The following is a 19,904-nucleotide window of genomic DNA, read 5'->3' on the forward strand; positions in this document are numbered from 1 at the left end:
GGCCCTTTGATCTCTGGGCCAGTGGCTATCTGTTCTGCACAGGCTCAGCCACACTCGGGGCCTCTGACAGGCTGTAATGCACAGGCGAGAGAGGAGCGCAGGCGGCCGCTGGCCCACTGATAGGGGCTGCAGGAGTCTGCCGCTATCTCCTGTAAAACACCACAACGGCCAGACTCACACACAGCAGATAACTTTATACTACTTCATAAAGAGCTGTGTGTCCCATGTTTGCCTGCCACTCACTTCTCAAAGGAAAGAACCTTCCCAACCCACACTAACAGAGCCACCATCAAAGCACAAACCCTGAGGCTAAAGTACAGGGCCCTGACCACACAAATAGCCCGACATGATATCAAAGCATTATATCACATATTTGAAAATGACACATATCGATTTAGTATGACGTTCTGATAGCGTTTCAACAGTAATATTAGGTGTAAAATAATAGTCCATATTCTACATTTGCACTGTATTTTATTCTTTTTCTCTGGTTTACTCATGACGTTTGTGTGGGGTTGTGTACCAAAACCAGTCTTAATACATTTTCACACAACATTACCATTTTCATTTGCACTGCCATGTTCTTACCTCTTTATCCCTTATAGTTAAAGCAGTTGTTTTTGTTATTGTGACTTTAAGGCATCTGTTCTGATTGGATTCCCTGTGCCTCATTGAATAAGCAGCTAGATCTGTTTTTACAGAATAGTTTCCATACATGGACTGTGCAGACTGGTGTGCAAATGGAACATTAGAAACTTTACCACTTAAACTCTTATTTCAAAAATCTTAAAAATTGTATGTCTCACATGATGATAGTCCTGTAGTGAAATGTGACAGCCCTCAGAAAGTACACCTAAGTATTGTACTTGCATGCACATGGAGCGGAAAGAACACGTTTGTATATCTGAACATTAGTGTGGGGCTTAGGTGGGATTTAATCTGAGAGTATGTTTACAGAAAACAGGCCAACAGTTGTGCATGCATGGACAGATCTAAGCTGGTGGGGAAGACTAAGGCAGTTATCTTCTAACATGCAACAATTTAGATTTCTTAAAGCGATAGTTCAGTTAAAAAAACAATGACATATTTACCATTTCTCCTTAGCTCAAATGTAGTCAATCAACTAAGAACAAATGAGTTACATTAACAAAAACAATATATTGCATAAATTTATCCCTAAAAACACTTCAAATTATCTTCTGCCCTGTTTCACTTTTTACAGTGTACTGCTATATACAAAGAGACATGTGTGCTTGAAATTCAAGCGTCAGAATGCCTGCTACTACTGATTAGCTACGCAAATGTACCTTTGTCCATTTTAACAGATAACAACATGTGATACAATGTGAAAAAACACTAAAGCAAGTCCATTTGAGATTACTTAACATCTTGCCATGGCTAAAAGGACCTGTAGGGTGACTTAGGCTTGCAGTTTACACGATACATGAACTGGTGCAATAAAAGTTTCTGTTACTTGTTAGCTACATTAGCATCGTAGCTCCAGTGAAAAACTGAAGCATACTTCAGGAACCAAACGTATTGGCTGACTGTATTTGTGGTAAGAAACGGTGTAAATTTGACTTTCTTCCACATTATTACTTTAATAATGGATGGCAATCACATCAAGCCTGTGACTGAATGTGGTCTAAGTTGAAGCAGTGGACAGTGTAGTTATCCACAGCGAGTGACAGAGAGCACATGGGAGCAAGTTAGCCATCTCTCGCTCACCCTCAGTGCTAAAGTGAGGGAGTCTGGCGGCAGAGTGACACCAGCAGAGGGGGAAGAGCGGGTCAGGAGTTCATTCCCTTCACCGGGGGGAGATGTCTTCATCAGAGCGAGTGACAGCCTGCTGCAGCCTGCATTCCTCATTCTTCACACCCCTCAGCTCTAGACCTTGCCCGATTAAATAATAAATGGCTGCCACGGGCTGAGGCCTTTCACTCGGAGAGACAGGACGCAGAGTGGCCAGTGTCCAGGGCAGCACCACGTGGCCTTTCCCTCCCTCCAGATGTGCGTGTTACTCCCATTTTAATTCTTCACTTGGAAATCTTGCCTCAACTACTGAGATATGAGGACATGATGTTCACACGGCTTTAAAACTAAAAAAAAAGGAGTGGAAAAAAGTGCTGTGTTTTTCATCATGTTAAAATCCGCATGGATTAGTCCTCTCCCAGCTGCTGGCAAACGCAGGCCTGCTTATCTCACACCGCTGTGATTTCCTTGAAGATTTAATTTAGCGTGTGTTCACCTTTACAGCCAAGCCTCATGCCAGACGGGCCAGCTTTCCTCACACAGACACGACAGACTGCATTACCTGGTCTCTGAGCTACCAGAGCACCCCACAACACCACAAACACACCTACATCAGCAGCAGGATCAGGTGAGATGGGATTAATTCAATTTAGTTTTATTAAGGGGCCATAAGTGAGCTTGGTTTAATGAGTATTTATGACTGGAAAAGCACATTTCAGCTCTTTTAATGATGGTCACTTGCATCTGAAAACAACTGGCCTGCTGGTGGAAAACCCTCAGAGTGTAAATCAGAAACTGTCAGGGGAAAGAAAAAAAGGAAAAAGGCATGTGCTTAGACTGATCCAGCCTGGAGTAACTCCATCAAGCTACACATACTAATGTCAAAAGCGAAAACTCCCCTGGTTTATGAAATAAAACATGCATAAGCACTTATTTCAACACATTTGATGAAAAAGACCAAAGGTGTAAAAATTAGGGCTGCCAACAATCAAAGAATCAACTGTGATTAATTGCACTTTTTGTTTAGTTAATTGTGATAGCATTTGTTTTATTTGCTCAAAACCCCTAAAAATATTTTTGTTCCAGTTAAAAATCAGTGCATTATATTATATTATAGCTATATAACTCAACAAAATAAGCCGCATCACAATGTATTTATTATTTTATGAAAATCATGTAATTTCCATAGAGGGAATGCAGTTTCTAGTTTTGATCACTGAAGTGTAGTAAGAGCAGCAGTGGTTACATGTTTTAGCTCCTCTGTGATCGTAGCCTCTTGCTCTTGCACTGCTATGTTAAGTCTTGTTTTGCAGTGAACTGCAGATTTTCACTTTGGTGTTGCTTTTATTAGTTTGCTGCTTGTTGATTTATCCATTGTGAGCACTGTCCAGCATAGTCTGCCAAAAGCATCCTCCAGCACCTCCAGTGCTGATATTACTGATATAGCTAGCACTGATATAGTTAGCATCAGTGGTGAGTTTTGCTCACAAATGATGTACTTCAGTGATGAACAGGTTCATGGCAAGACAGGAGCTGGAAATAACCTATATCAGAAGAGTCATCAATGGAACACAGCATTTAACAGCTATATTTGGACAAGAGGGCTGAAGTCATGGGGTCATAGAAACATAGAGCGTGCTAGCAGTTGAGCTTCAGGCTGTAACTACGAATGGTTGAGGGGTCAAACTAATAGAATGTGTTAATGTCGTTAAAAAACATACTCACTTGTAATTATATCACATTACCATTAATATATATAATATATATAATATATATATCATATATATATTAATGTAATATAATTATATTACATTACCATTTAATTATGCAAACTTTTTTTACTAACTTCTCAGGCTATGCAACCCAGGACTGTTACTGTATTTATTTATCTTTTGAGCTTAAATTCTCTCATGCTCCTAAATTTATTTTTGTTATTGATTTGTAAATGGAAAATATTGTTGGTGTATTGTTTATATTCCACTACTCTGTAAACAATTCCTCAAGTTGCATTAGTGTATTTTTAATAATAATGCTGAATCATAGTGACACTGTATTAAGCACTGTCTCATTTTCTAAAAAAATCATCATAAAATCTAATTTAATTGTGAGGTCAGAGATTCGCGCACCTAAATAAACTGCATGTTATATGAAAAAATGGTTGTACGGTAGAACAGTCAGGTGGGGAGCCAGTGGCCAGAGTGCTCACTAGCTCAGTGGACAGAGCCAGTAGTTATCAGCTGCCAGTGGCTTTTGCTGGAGTGAGTATCCTCTTTGAAGTGTCCATGCCAGCTAACTCACTAGATAAGGGAGGCGCTGGGCACTCTTGCTGGCTTTATTTCCGTGCCCTCCAGCTCTCCTGCTCTGTGGCCTGCTTTCATAGCCTCTCACACGGAGCTCACTCTAAAGTGCTGCCAAACACACATACACACACACACACACACACACACACACACACACACACACAAAGCATCAACCACTCCTAAGATCGCAGACTGACAGCACTGCAGACGAGTGTATCGCTGCCGAGGCAATAAAGGCCTGAAAGCTGCCAGAAGTGTTTAGCGGCGATGTGCGGGTGTTAATGTAGATATAAGCTCCGAGGATTATCAGCATGATATGAGGCTCTGAGGAAGCCTTTTTCACCGTGGTGCACAAGACCCCGCCCTTTCATTACTTTACACGTTGCCTTTTAAATCATTTACTCCCCTTTTTCTCAGCCTCCCCAGCTCCTAGAGTGTTAGTAATCCCATCAATACGCACTCGCCAGGCTTTTACTCAGGCGCCCTCGCACACAATGGATTCCCACTCACTCACTTTAGCCTTGCACTCTCAACCCCACACTAAAAGCCATGTTTGCAACTTCAGGAAAACAGCACACTGGCTCACAATTAGACTTAAACCTTTAATAGCACAGAGTGCAGTGTGGGTCTGAAGCAGCGTGTGTGGCACTTTCAGCACCCCTATGAAGCCTCATCCCATTCACACACAGCAGTCCGTCACATTTTCACAAAAAGAAAAAAAAAACATGCCATCCTTATAAGTTTACACTGGTGCATGAACTTGTATCTGTTAAGGCCTATTCACACAGAGTCCAAGAAAAACTCCTGTTAAGTTTTGAAAACAAGCACACACACAGTCATATGCAAAGGTTTGAACACCCCTGGTCAAATAACATGTTTTGTTGATTTTCTAAGTGAAAATAAATGAACACATACTCTACAGAGGACAAACGTAAATGTATCATTTTACTGCATAAATTCTGTTTATTTTCTGAGTTTAATATATTTGGGGGAAAAAATAAAACAAAAAATATAAAAAGTGCCATAACTTTTGCACAGCCCACATTTTTTTTTTTTTCCCTCAATATGTTAAATTCAGCGATTAATTGTACATTAAACGTGCAGAAATATGTTCCCTGTAGAGGATGTGTACTTACTTTCACTTTAAAAAAAATAAATAAATAAATAAAGACTTAAGTTGTCTAAACTTTTGTATACGATGGCATTAACGTCATCTTTCACATGAAGTAAGAAACTAACAAACTATACTGCTGCATAAAATGTTTACTGAGAGCCAGCTCTTGATTTTCTGCCTTGTAGTGATTTGTTAAAATTCAGGCTGAACAATCAGAACTCCACTGTCATGGCTGCAGTCTAAAAATGTGGGTCAAGGCAGCAACAAACAACTCATCTTGCATGTGGCAGATGACAAAAATGTATACAAACAGCTGCATACAGAATGTAAAAATGTTTAAGAAAGTTAAAGAACATGGGGTCCCATGGCGTTACCATAGTGGCGCTAATGCTTGCTTCAATGGCGCTGATGCATTAACTTTGAGGATGTCCTTTTCAACTGTTTTATTTTCTTGTCCATTGATCCAGTGAAATCAGTTGTTTGAAATAATGTTGTTTAATGTGATTATGTGATGTATTATTGCGGTTCTGATTGGTTGTTTCATGAAACAAAGATGCTGTTAAAGCTAAATTTCAGATTCTGTACACTTCACACTATGCAACTTGAATTAAATTTAGCTACATGCATGTTTCAAGCAAACCAAGTTGCACGTAAGGTTCTCTGTGTAAAGCCAGACTTAAAATGGGAAGATTAAATTGTTTTTTACAGGAAAACTCAATTTTTCCAACCTAATCTTAATCTACTGCATCTGCAGCATACTGTCAATTACCACAGACAGTAATTCCCCTTCACTTAGAGAAGAACAGTGAAACTGTTGACTCAAAACATATTTAAAATAGGAGCCAGTGTGCAGGCACTGAGTCACACGAATGGGTTTTCTGTTTTTTTACAAAGTACAGGGAAACACGTCAAAATCATTGTTTGTGGTAATGAACTATATGCCACAGATGAAACAGATAGAGACTTTTCTTGGAAAACACAGGAGTGTTCTTTTAACTGCAGCTGAGCTAAATCCAGGTTCGTGCCACTGTGAGTGATAAAGACAAGTCATTTCACACTGAAAAGGTGTGCAGATAAGAAAAAGGCCAGTCCAGTCATCTCACACCATCATGTCTCAGCTCCTAAACACCCCACTCTCTCTCATGGATTATGCAAGTCTTTGGATTTTTGATTCACAGACGCTGCGTCTGCATTCCTCTGGCTAGCTACAGAAGATCTAAAACTAATCCAAGTCTCTGAGAGAGAGAAAACACAGAGGCATGAGTCATTGAGGGTTGTGGAAGAGATAGGAAATCAGTCTGCTGACAACACAGCCAATACAACATGGGCGTGAATGCAATTGCTCTGAGATACAATGTTAGATAATCAATATCAGCCCTTTAATTCTGTAGGAGAAGAAGATAGAGCAGACTTAAGGTTGTGATATAAGACTATGTGAGCCAGAGTGAATGGCTACAAGCACGCACATAGCTCATAGCTCATAGCTCATACCAGAATGAAATATTGAGTCACCAAGATGTTCTCACAAGAGGATAGTTAACATCAAGAAACAGCACAGCTTGGACATGCAGTAATGAATGTGTGCATGTACAAGTAAACTGTCTGTACCAATGTGTGCCAAATATCAAAAATGTTAATATAATACATATGAGTCATGTGTTAGTGTGCTGACTTATGGTAATGAGCAATGACACATGTTTATACTTTCTAAATAAACAAATTATTGCTTTTGTTCACTGAGTGACTATATTACACAAAGAGAGTAGAGTTTTATAAAGCAGTTTCTGTATAATCCTACAGTACCATGCTAAAGTCAGAGAACACCACTCATCTATTTAATTTCCAGTCAAAACAGCCACTAAATACAAGTTATTCATTTGTTAGGAGATATTTCTGAGGACACTAGATGTAAGGTAAACAACCCGCATAAGGAAGGAGATAGTCAAAGGAAAACAGGAGAAAAATAGAGAGTTACCAAAACTGGAGTTTGAAAAATGATTAAAGATACAGAGAAAATAAGAATCATGTCAGCTCCAGTAGACCACTACAACAGTCATCAGAGATAGAGAGAGGGGGGAAAATCAAGCTCCACTCTCTTCAGATCTGAAAAAATCCACTGGTGTTTCTGTCCATCCTTCCACTGTGAGAAGACAACTCAACACTATGAGTCTGAAAGGATGCATAGCTTTCAAGATGCTGGCACTGAGAAAATGAATGTGTTTGATTACTTGGATCATGAGAAGCAGAAAATACAACCAACCTCTAAGACTGAACTTTGTAGGTGTGACAAATACATCCCTGCAGATTTCTCTGAAAAACTGAAATACTTACTGCTGAAAATGTAATACAATACTTGTTTTGAGAATTCTGTAAAATTATTTGTTAAATATATTTCAAATTTATGTTTTCTGACATTGAAGAACGAACAACTTTAATGGTCGTTTTGTCTGGAAATTAATTAAATGAAAGGTGGTCTTTGCACAGTACTGTACATAAAGGGCAATATTTAGTGTTTCACAGCTGGAGCACAGATGTAGAATCAGCCCTTCTTTGTCCATAGAATCATAATCAAAGGCCAATAAAGTTATTTTGATCTTAATGTAACAATTTTATTTCAAGTGATTTTGGGCCATTTCTATTGCTTCAACCATCACAAATCACACAATGCAAAAAAAATAAAAATAAAATAAAATAAAAACAATAAAAAACTGCATTTGTGTACCAGTGTACACTGCTAATGTGGAAGTGGATTCAGCACAATGGATGATCAAAGCAGTAAAGCCAGGGTCATGATTACAAGGGGTGTTATCTATACTGGTATTTCTATCTCAAGTAAAGTTTCAAGTGTTCTAAATTAAAGCCCTGTGAGGAGCCAGGTGGAGGAGAGAGGGTCTCTTTCTAGCATCATTGTGCATTAGAAGCTTTTCAAGAACCTGCAGGACCTAACAACTCAAACAGCTTCAAAACACAGCATTAGCAGGTAGAATAAGGGACACAGCCTCTGTGGGTTTTGCTGCAGGTTTTTGACCATAACCAAGATGTAATGGTTGTGGAGTCATTGAAACATCACAAAAATGTGTTCAAAACTGTATCAAAAGCAGCATCATTTACATATTCCCTGTTTTTTTGGGGTCTCTCCTTTGCCATGTTTTGTAGAACCACTGCCAGAGGAGGAAGAAGGGGCTTATTCTATGAATGCATATATGATCAAATGACTGGGCTTTTTGTTAAAGTCAGAAATTCTAGAGATTGTAATTTTTGAGGCACAAAAAAAATTCTTTTTGAGAATGTTTATTAATTTGTGCCAAACCAATCCCTGTAATATATACTTACTTTGTCCAAAGTACAGTTATTGTGGTTGACTAATGGTCAAAAAGACAAAACAATATAACAATATACAAATAAAAAAGGTTGGCAAGTTCAAATCAAGTTGCAAAAATATTCTTTGTATTATTGCACTTATTTTATTATTTTTTCAGTATTTTTTTCACTCAAAAATACAATTTTACAAAGAAAACAATAATTTAATAAGTTACACATTGTATAAAAATATGTTTGTTCTCTCATTGTGTTAGGGGTGGGGTTAACTTTCTGGTAGACCAAATCAATCACCCTCATGAGCTTAGGCTAGTGGGCCTCACTCTGGGCAGCCCTGTATTAGAGTTCTACAGAATCAAGACATTTAACGCATAAAATATAAAAAAAAAAAAAAATGAATCCAATTCTGACCTCAGAAAACATGTGTACTGTTCCAGAGGAAAATGAGAGGGAAAATGAGAAAAGTCATACTCAGGACATTATCATCTCTTTCTCTTCAGAGTCCAAGGTTGCTGTGGTTGCTTGGAGTTGGGTTGGGGGTTGACAACATTAATAACAAAGGAGTCATGGCCCCAGTAATGATTACAGAGGAATGCTACGCTTGAAACAGAGCAGACCCTGCTGGGTGTTGTTGCTGACAAACTGGCCCAGTGTGGTGACAGCCCTGGTGAGGAGAGCACCCTGTCATAGCCTGTTGTGGGTAACTTCATGAACACACACCTGCACACGCACACACATCTACTACCCTAAAATGCCAACCAGTCCGCTCTTTCGCCACCTCAGATACAAAGCTGTATATGCTCAAGAACATATGTTTGGTATGGTATATTTGATCTATGCCCTTAGTCCAGACCTCCATTAATCACAGCTCCTATATTAAGAGCTTCCAAAGTTAACCTTGAGTTAGTCTGGGTCCTTTAATATAATATAAGTGCTGCCACATGTGTGAACAGAACGCAGCCAGGTACAGATAATGATTGAGATGAGTGAAGTGCAGTTTACTGTAAGCTAAAGGACCTAATTGATATGGAGAAGGATTGCATTTCAGTCTGACTTAATGAGGCAGGCATCTTGCATATGCTGGGAAGCTAATATGATTCACAGCTACTTTAGTGCATTTACCTTACAGTACTTTCATAGCACTGACCAACTGCATGTTTCTTAAAAAAGGAGGTTTAGAGGAGCTGCCCTAGCGGCACAGCTGTCTAGCCTTCATCCTACTGTTTGGAGATTGCAAAGTTTGAATCGCTACAATGCTGAGAGCCCATGAGAACTTAACTGGCCCCGCTTAAAAATAGCACTGCAAAATGAATTATGTGGAATTATATATATATAAAAATTGCTGCATTCAGAGCTTTTGTGTACATAGTGCTTTGTATCTGTTCCAACTTATCAAACCTCATTAAAACAAAACATTGTAAGTATCGTAAGTTCTGTAAGTACTGTGCATCAGGAAGCTTAATTTGCAAGCTTAATGTCCAGTTATTAATCCTTTCAAATATCAGGATCTGCCAGGGTCCAGGCTTCTATTCCTCATTACTAAGTTAAAAATAACTCAGTCAGTCTGCTTTGTTTTCCATGTAATTACAGTGTGATAAAACTTAGAAGGTTGGAAATACAAGGGGTTAATTGTAAGACTTAGTGCTAAGTAACAACCGCACACTATTAAGTAACTACTATGAAACTAATATGTAAGTTATGAGAGGGACTAAGAGGTTAAATTGAACTGATTCTATTCAACTTGGACAGCATTACACATTTTTGATTAAATGACAAGAGAAAAAAGGCACACACATGTATCCAGCACGCCCCTGCACATCATCAGAGGGTGTATGCGTATGTGTGTGCCAAGACAGAGTCTCAGATCTATGAGAGATGCGTGAAATTTGGAGCTAGGGGTCAGTGTTCTTGTTAATCACGCCATGGCCCGTCCCAGCAGGGTCCATCCATCAGGCTGGCGTTGCCGGGGGAAGCCGAGCCCAAGCGCTGTCAGGGTCTGCCAGGCCACAGGTGACTGATGGATGCAGCTTTCATAGTCAGAACTCACACACCTGCACTCACACATGCTGAGAACACACACACACAGTGAGTGATGCTGTTACATTGAGTTACTATACAAAGTCACCTTCAAAACAGAAATACTAATAACAATAAAAATCCAAGCCACAACAGGACTACATGCATAGATGTACTCCAAACAATAGCAACAGATCGATTAGTTCAACAGGACACTGATAAAACACTGCCTTGGAGCAAAGACGAGAAGATATCCCACAAACAAGACTCATTTTAACTAGGAACGTCACAATCAATACCAAGCATAGCATGATAAACTGAATACAAATGATAACACTAAGGCAAAAATTCCAACACTTATCACTGTCTGAAAACCAAAAGTTTACTAAGCAAGGAAAAATATTCAAATGAAAATTTCTGATATTCAAAATGCAATTGGTTATCAACACATAACTCTTCAAACTATTATTAAACCAAATAAGTAACTAAATAATGTAACCATGGCCTCATCCAACATGCTCTGCAGGTAGGATTAACCATGAGAGGAGGACACAATATACATCTTAAAATTCATCACGGTGTCTCATCTCTACATTTTAGACATGCTAAGGTCCTTTTCACAGTCTGAACTATATTTTTGATTACAAAAGTAACATTTGGGTGTGATCTAATTGAACCTAGAAATAGCCAGCAGTAGTTAATTGCAAATACTTCAAGAATATTTTCATAAAGTCACATTTTATATGAATGTGTACTTTCAAATGGGAGGAGGTAGTGAAGGCCAGATAATACAGATCAGTAGGGATGCACCAATATGGGAATTGTGGGATGCCGATATCCGTTATTTTTAATGTACGTCTGCTGATGCCTATATCAATGTTGATACACAAACATTTATAAAATGTAGAAACTGGAACTAGATCTACCTTAATGAGCATTACAGGGACACATAACACCTTTTTGCAGAGGGTTAAGAATACAGTTAAATGAAAAAAGTGCAGACATTTTACCAAAATTCAGTTTAAAATATTGGTCAGTCAAATATCTGTCTGAAGGTGATATATTTTATTAAGCAGCATTTAACAATACCAGTGCGATTCTGATATCATTGTACATCCCCACAGATTAATGAGGAAGAGTTACAAACCTCACAAAATACATGTTTAAGAGAGTAAAGGCAAGAAACAAGTGTTTGTACTGGCTTGATTAATCTAAGGCATCCAACAAATTAGTTTTAACCCGTGGCTGCATTGCTTTGTTAGGTCAGACTGCTGATGCAGGTTCAGTAACTTAAACTAAGCAAGATACAGCTCAAGAGAGTCTTGTTTACATTGCTGTCGGCAAAGTGACAGCTGCATGCATGTCTGCAGACATGACTGTCGATATTTACTTTGGAATTAGGACCAGTCCAGGTCCAAGTCCAGTTTAACCTCAGTGTGTGCTTGTTTGGGAATGTATGAAATCCCAGATGTGGTTGTTTTGGTTTGCAGTTGTGGCACTGAAGAACACAACAAAATGTCTAGCCAGACTGCGGCACTTGTTCAGGTTAGGCTGGAAACATAATTACCTGCTAGAGAGACCAACAGGGGTGACATCCTGGAAATGTAAAAGGGGCCTATTAATGTGTCTCTGTCCATTCAAGTCAAATTAGCATGTGCAATTCCATTTATCTATAGGCAGAACAAAATGTCAACATAGTGTTACTGTTTTAAATAAATTGAAAGCACTGCAAGTTATTGAATTGGTTACCATGTTGTGATATTGAAAAAGCATTAAACTACCGCTATGTCATGTGATAATATTCCCAACTACAGACAAGGACATTTTGGAGCAGAGTAGTTATGCTCTTTCTTTAAAGATCTCTTGTGAACAGACACTCTGACAGAGACCGCAGCTCTTAGACAAGCAGACTCCTTCAAACCACAGAGAGACTTCAGCTCCAGCTTGACCCTTCAGCGGGCTGCTAACACACGACCCAATCTTTCTATTCACACAACCACTCATCTTGCAATGACCCTCTCCCTCCTTCTGTATTTATTTACTCTCTGTTTACTCCTCTGCAGGTCTTGATAGTTCACACTACTATCCGGGAAATGACCCAGCAAAAACATAAACTCGTGCTGCATTCTGTTTACTGTTGCCTTAACGCACGCCAAATAAATAGCAGCGCGTTATTTGGACATTCTCATGCGAGCAGAAATAGGAAGGAAGTCCCAGGGTGCTGCAGGGGCTCTGGGCACATGATCTCATTTGTGGCAATGGAGGACGGGGAACCGAGGGGGGGGGGCCAGACATACATGGCGACTGCGATTCCTATGCCCCGCCAGCTAACCGAGTTAGGGTCGCACAATTTGTTTTGTGTGGGCCGTTAGAAGAGCGAAAAAATGAAGCTGTTCAGAGGATGGAGGTCTCAGCTGGCGGTCAGGCGGGAGGTGAGGGCTCCCCCTCCCTCTGACACACACGTCCACCGGGTCCTAGCCCTGTCAGCCGGCATTATTTTTCAAGCCAATGATGTGAGCACGGAGCTTGTGTCATTCGAGAAAGTGATCTGATTGATTGGAGGCAGTGTTCTACCTGACTGAAGCGTGGTCCTGGCCACAGGGCCTCTAAACCTGGACCCCTCACATCCACTACGGCTACATGACCTGGCTGACTGCTGACTAGCACAGGTTAAGACATCAAGTGTTTGGAAAGCATGCAGTAAATGTACAGCATTAAAAGAACGGGAAAACAAAAGGAAAGAATCAAATTTACACTATTCTTCCTCTCTTCAAAATGTAGTTCATTAGCCAAGACATGTTTAGTATACAAAGTTTGCTTTTTTTTATATTTGCAAAAATACCTCTGCGCTGAAACAGTAGTAGCAACTAATCTTGAGTGATCATGTAAATTTAGACAAACTATTATTGTTGCAATAAACAATATCATTATGATTGAAATTAATTTATGAAGCACCGCAAAGGAGCATTACAAAGCCTTACCCTATAGGTTGCATTTTCCCTGATGGTAATATAATTACCCTATAACTACCAACTGGGCTAGCATCTAATATTACTCAATAATTCATAATGATAACCATATTCTGCCCAACTGGCATGTAACACTTAACATCTAGCAGTTCTCTGTGTTGTCTTTGCTGAGATTGGCACTCTTCTTCTGGACAAGCTCCATTTTACTCTCTATTGCAGAGCAGATCTCATGTACTGGGGTTTCTTTGTTTCATTTGCATGTTCCCTAGCATTCTTTTCCAGACTGAAATTCTACAGTATAATCTTTCCAAGATGCGTGTAGTTAATTAGACGATGTTCTATTTGTTAAGCCAACAATTATGATATGCGCCAGATCTCTCTTCTCAACACTGTGTCCTTATGGAAATTAAGGGACCACACTGAACATATTCAGGCCTGTAAACAATCTGTTTGCTGTTGCACAGAGGCTTACAATAAGACTATAAAAAGCTGCAAAATAGGAAATCTAGTTTCTAATACAGTTTCAATCTTTTACCAATTAATCGGAATAATTCAGTCATGCTAAAATATTAAAATTAACAGAACTTCACTGCTATGGGCAGCCATTGCAGACAACACAATTGCTGGTATTCACAAAGCAGGACTGACCTTGTACCAGATTTCTATGTATTAATGATGGTCATTGTCACAAATACTGATTCTAGATCAGCACTCCTTTTTCTGAGATGGTTGGTGAATACAGAGCCTGTTATCTAAAGTGGCTGCCTGCAGTTTTGTTCATTTTTATCGCTCACAGCAAGTTATACTGTGTCCTAAACCACATCAGGAAGACACCTTGATGAGCAGGTTGAAAGAAGTTTTGGTGATGTATTTTTTAAATAAATGATCTGGACTATTTGAATGACTATTCGAATTTGAATAATTCTAGAGTTTTTTTTAAAGCAATGTTAGCCTTACTGTCCCAGCACTAAACTAACAAAGCAAAATTTGGACTCCAAACATGTCTTGACTGATTGACTACATCTAGGGTAAGTGGGAAACTGTCTATTTAATTTTTCACCTAACCATTCCGTTAACTATTACGATCATTAGGACACCAAACATAGCTTAGGTAAGAAGAAATTGTTGATTTTTGGCCAAACTATTTCTTTAAAGATTATGTGTAAGTTACATACTCCTGTACAATGTGGGTACAACAAAATAGATTTAAAGAAAAATGATAACTATATGTCTGTAAATTTTGCGGCAGAAACACCTGAGTGTATATGTGTTTTTGCGATTACACTCAAGTTGATTGGTACTAAATAGTGGAAGAACGTGCGGGTGAACGTGCTTTCCCTCCTCTCTCCTGGGACGCTTCTGTGATACAGACTTTGTTATCAGTGTTTTCCTATGAAAACTACCGTAACTCTCGCCTCGCTATTCTTAACGGAGCCTGCTGCCTTTTAAAAAGAGCCAGCACAGCTGAAGTGGAAAAACAAGCTGTGGACCTAATTAAAGGCCTAATTTGGAAAAACATATTGCATATAATCACTTACAAACGCTTCCTGTGCCGCGCCGAAAGTTCAATTACAGGTTTTAGCGGGAGGGGAGCGTGCTGGAGCTGGAGCTGGGGGCCGTGGAGTCTGATGTGGCAATGCATGGTGGAGCCTTCGTCATGTAATAACAGCTCTTCAGAGGAGCAGGCAGTGCAGCCCAGGCCAGAGCACCAACAAGGCTTGCTAACCAGCCCAAAGGTCATGCCTGTTCCAGCAGTGAGCTGAGGGTAAAGGGGGATTTCATTTTGGGCCGCTCAAAATCCGTCACAATCCCATTTGATAATAAGGGAATGTCGCCTAATGTGTCTTTAATCTGAGTGTATGGGGTGTACGAGCGCTTTCGCCTCTGCATGACCACAATTATATTTCCTCTCTAACCTCGCAAGTCTAAACCCTCTTAAGTAGGAGTAATCTTATTGGGTGAGGGAAAGTAGAGTCAAGCTGTGGGCACTGGGCGAGCAGGGAGGTGGACAGCAAGGTCCAGGCGTTGAAGAGAGTATGATATGGAGATTGCGGTGAAATCCATGCATCCACCTGGGAATGCAGTCAGTCTCTTATTCCTCCTCTCAAAGCTGCTTATCCATCCATGTTTCTAAAACATTTAAAAAAAATAAAAATAAAAAAAACTACACTTAATGACTTTTGCACAGTAATGCATTTATATGTACTGAAGTACTGTACAAAAGTCATTCAATTATTTAATTTCCAGTCAAAATGCCCATTAAGGATAACTTAGTAAGTTATTTATATCACACAAAAGGAGAAAATATCCTACCATAAATTTATACTAACAGCTGCACATCCTTTCAGACCCATAGTGTTGAGTTTCTCACAGTGGAAGAATGGACAAACACCTGTGGATTTTTTCAGCTTTATGTACTGTTTATATGATAGCGACCGTTTTGGTGGTCTGCCAGGTCTTGCATGGCTTTTAAGAATCCTATTTTCCCTCTATTTTGTAATAATATTTAACTCCACTTTTGGAAACCTCATTTAACTTTCTCCTTTCTTATGCAGGAGGATTATCTTATTAGTCATACTATCTAGTCTCCTCAGTAATATCTGAAGAATGAATAACTTGTACTTGCTTTGCATCAGTAAGACTACCAAAGACAACAAATCAAGCAAATGTTTGCAAAAATAAACTATTTATCAAAAAAAATATCATAAAAATAAATCAATAAAACAAGACATTGATGTAACTAACTAACATCCTATTAGTTAGACCTCTTTGCTGCAGTTTTTATTAAGTTATTATACACTGGTTGTTGTTGGTTACAGGCTTTCTATAACTGATATTTTATAATGCATTCAGTTGTTCAGTATTCTAAAAACACTCAGAAAACCCATATCGGGATAAATTCATCATGATGATGATAACACAGTCATATTGCCCACCCCTATTTCTCAGCACAGTCATATACAGGCATATAGTCTCCTTCTACTGTACCATGCTCAGCTCTAGGACCCAGTGCAAGTCTACTCAAATCCCTTCCCCAAAACTTCTTCGGTTCCAAAGAGACAGATTTAAAGCTATAATCTGGAGCTTTTAACTCCTACTCCTCATTTGGAGCACTTGGATGTCCTTTTTTACGGAACCCACACTTAAGTGATTAAAATTACAAGAAGCAAGTAGCATCTGAGTGACATTTGGCAAAGAACAACTAGCAACCAAAAACCTTTTAGCCACTCTGCACACAAACATGCGCCTGTTACCTGCAGTAAAAGTGTCAAAGGGCTACTTTTATATGGCCACACACACACACACACACACACACACACACACACACGCAATCACTAATGAGAACATATGGCTAAAATGTAACAAATTAGACCCATATTTGCACATAACTGCAATATTTGTAGTAAAAATACAGCAAGACAAATTTTACATCACAGAGCTCCTATTCATAGTGTAGTCAGTGCTGACCAGAGAGAGTGACATAAGATTTGAAATAGAATAACAGAGCACATAGCAGAGCCCATTACATAATTAAGAAAAAGGCATGACTCCATTTGGCACGCTAAACTAATATTCAGTCTACAATAGAGACTGTTGGACAAGGTCCCTACGGTGGAACAAAGGGTCAAAGACTACAGACAGAATCAATGCTAAAGAACTTAGACTTAAATCCAAAACTGAACGGAGTCACTTTTAAAAGCTGCCTAGTCCATACAGACAAGTGCAAGTACAAAAAGCTACTGGACGTTTAGCAGCCAAAAGCAGGAATGGCTGAAAGAAAAGAGGACGAGGAGGGTGCTTCACAGAGAACAGCACACTGAGCGGTAATGTGCGCAGTGACATCTGGGACTGTAATCAGGCGGCTTCTTTCAAATGCTGCCAAAGCAAACAAGGCAGTAACAAATCCACTTTACAGCTCATCGATCTGCCCCAACCCTGGCCAAGCCAAACATGAGAGGACAGGAGCCTGCCTTTTAAATCTGGACCCTGAGGTCACTTTCTCGGTGACCCTCCAAGTCCACATACCCCCCTCAGCTCACTGTCATAGCATCCCACCTACTGCAACATACACACACAATCACACGTACTGTGCATGAACTCACCCAATCACACGTACTGTACGTAAACACACCCAATCTAACCAACACCTGCAAATTTATGGCACAATATTTCAACAAATAATAGGAAAACAAGAGTCTTAAATTTAGCTTTTTCCATAAAATTGAGCCAAACACTTATGCAAAGCCATCTGTTAGGCCTTATCTACTGGCATTTATATGTAAAAATGAAATTGGATAATAACACAAACATAATGTAGAAGCAGATTAATGAAATTACTAAAGTTATGGTAACGCCCTGCGTCCCATTCTGCAATAATTTATCGCCGGCTGCAGCACAATTCTGCCTTTCATTTAACTTCAGATGTAAAACGAGATAAACTAAAACAAATAAACAAATATTGCTTTTGGAGGTATTGGATATTTTCAAAGGCATAACGCATATTCCTCTAGGTTAAAACACTTCCAGATGGTGGGGAACAATAAGTGCAACCCAGGGCGGAGGCGTCATTGATTTTCTCTGGGCGACAGTTTGGTTCTGTAATGACTCTATTGCACACTAGCAGGCTACGCGGTATATTTGTGCATGTGCGCTCATGAGATGGGGCGGAAAATGAAGAAGATTGGCTAATTTGATTTGAATACAGCCCGACCAGCAGCGCTGCAGTGGTGCTTTGGACCTGGCCAGAAACAGCAGCGGGCAGCTGGACGGTTCGCTGCTGTGAAAACGACGAGAGCACAAGGCAAAACGCTCCCTCTGTTGCTACAACACGCGCAGAGCTCGGCAGACGTCCGGCCAGGACACAGCCTCCATTGAGAGCGTAAATGAGGTATACGTCCTTAGAGACCACACCGCGGCTCACAACAAAAGACAAACCTCCGCAACACACACACCGAGGGCCGCAGACGCCAGCACTCTCGCTGTGGGAGAACAGACCTCTTCTACAAACTTTTATTATGCTACCTTTCACAAAAAAAACAACCAAATCTTAATTTATATTGCACCTTCCTTATATAGGACTGAAAGTTTACAGATTGATGAACTGTTAAGACTCAGATCCAGCAAAGCTGAGATAATACGGAACTACTCATATATTTGAAAAATATACAGTACTGTGCAAAACCGTCCCCTAAAATTCCAGTCAAAACGGCCATTAAGTACAAGTTATTTCTTCACCAGTGCGAGGAAAAAAAGCAGAAAACAGATTTAACAGAAGAGTACACACACACACAAAAAAAAAAAGTGTTTACTGTGTCCACCCTTTGCCTTTATCACAGCTTCCTTTCTTTTTGGGAAACTTGCTTTCAGTTTTTCAAAGAAATCTGGAGGGAAATTTCTTCACACCTCCAAAGTTTAGTCTTAAAGGTTGGTTACTTTTTCTGCTTCTTGCAATCCAAATAATCCCGAACACATTCAGTGATGTTGAGGTCTGGTCTCTGAGCTGTTCAGTCTATTGTTCTAAGAACAACAGCAGGTTCTTTGTTTGATTTGCAAATTTTCTTCTTTTTTTGTCCCTTTTCTCAGTAGGGCTGTCGCAATAATGACATTTCAGCTGAAGATTGATTGTGACATAAATAACTGCAATGAATGATTTGTCCTTTTGTTGTTCATCGTGGCCAAATTAACTAATTAGCCATCTTGATTCCTTGTTATATTTATGCAAACAAATGTCTACAGTAATAAGAGAGTCGAGCAAAACTAATGTGAAAACAAACAAAAAGAAAACATTCATTCTGCCAGCTTACCTTGAAAAAGTGGCAGAATTAGCTACAAAGCTAACTAATAAACAAAGATTACTCAGTGCTGTCCTCTAGACAAGTTAGGAATTAGGAGTCCCACACTGCGTCTCAATTAATGTATTTACTGCTTTCCTTTATTTACATACATTTGCTTCAATCCAGCACACCCAATTCACGTATTGCCTTTTGCATGACAATATGACTGTGGAATCTAATGACCGTGGAAAACAATTGCAGTCAGCTTAATTAATTGCAATCATCCCAAATAGTTGTGATCATCTCACATATCTGTAATGAGGTGGTTACGTAATAATTGTGACAGGCCTATTTCTCAGTAATGGGAGTAGATTAGATAAAAAATCTAAAACCACTACTGAGAAATACGCCTGTCAGAATAATAACTGAAAAATTAATAACTTGAACTTCATGGCTGGATAAATAAATAAATGACGGGTGGTCTCTGTCTTCTGCGCAGTACAGTAAAAGATATGAAACAGTGGTTAGCAATAAAATAGTAAATTAAAATATAAAATATTTGAGAATTGGTGATAAAAATGAGAATTGTTGATACGATCATAATTAGAACAAACTAAGGCAGAGTAATACAAAAAATCAAACAGACTAAACAAAAAATAAT

General features: G+C 39.3%; 1 protein-coding gene across 3 annotated transcripts in view; it reads right to left on the reverse strand.

Moving 5' to 3' along the window:
- Positions 1–19,904, reverse strand: part of bcas3 (BCAS3 microtubule associated cell migration factor) — a 296,779-nt gene that overhangs the window by 27,739 nt on the left and 249,136 nt on the right. The gene's annotated exons all lie outside the window — the stretch shown is intronic.

This window comes from Colossoma macropomum, unplaced genomic scaffold (genome assembly GCF_904425465.1).
Source record: "Colossoma macropomum unplaced genomic scaffold, Colossoma_macropomum, whole genome shotgun sequence".
In the NCBI taxonomy this organism is placed as follows: Eukaryota; Metazoa; Chordata; class Actinopteri; order Characiformes; family Serrasalmidae; genus Colossoma; species Colossoma macropomum.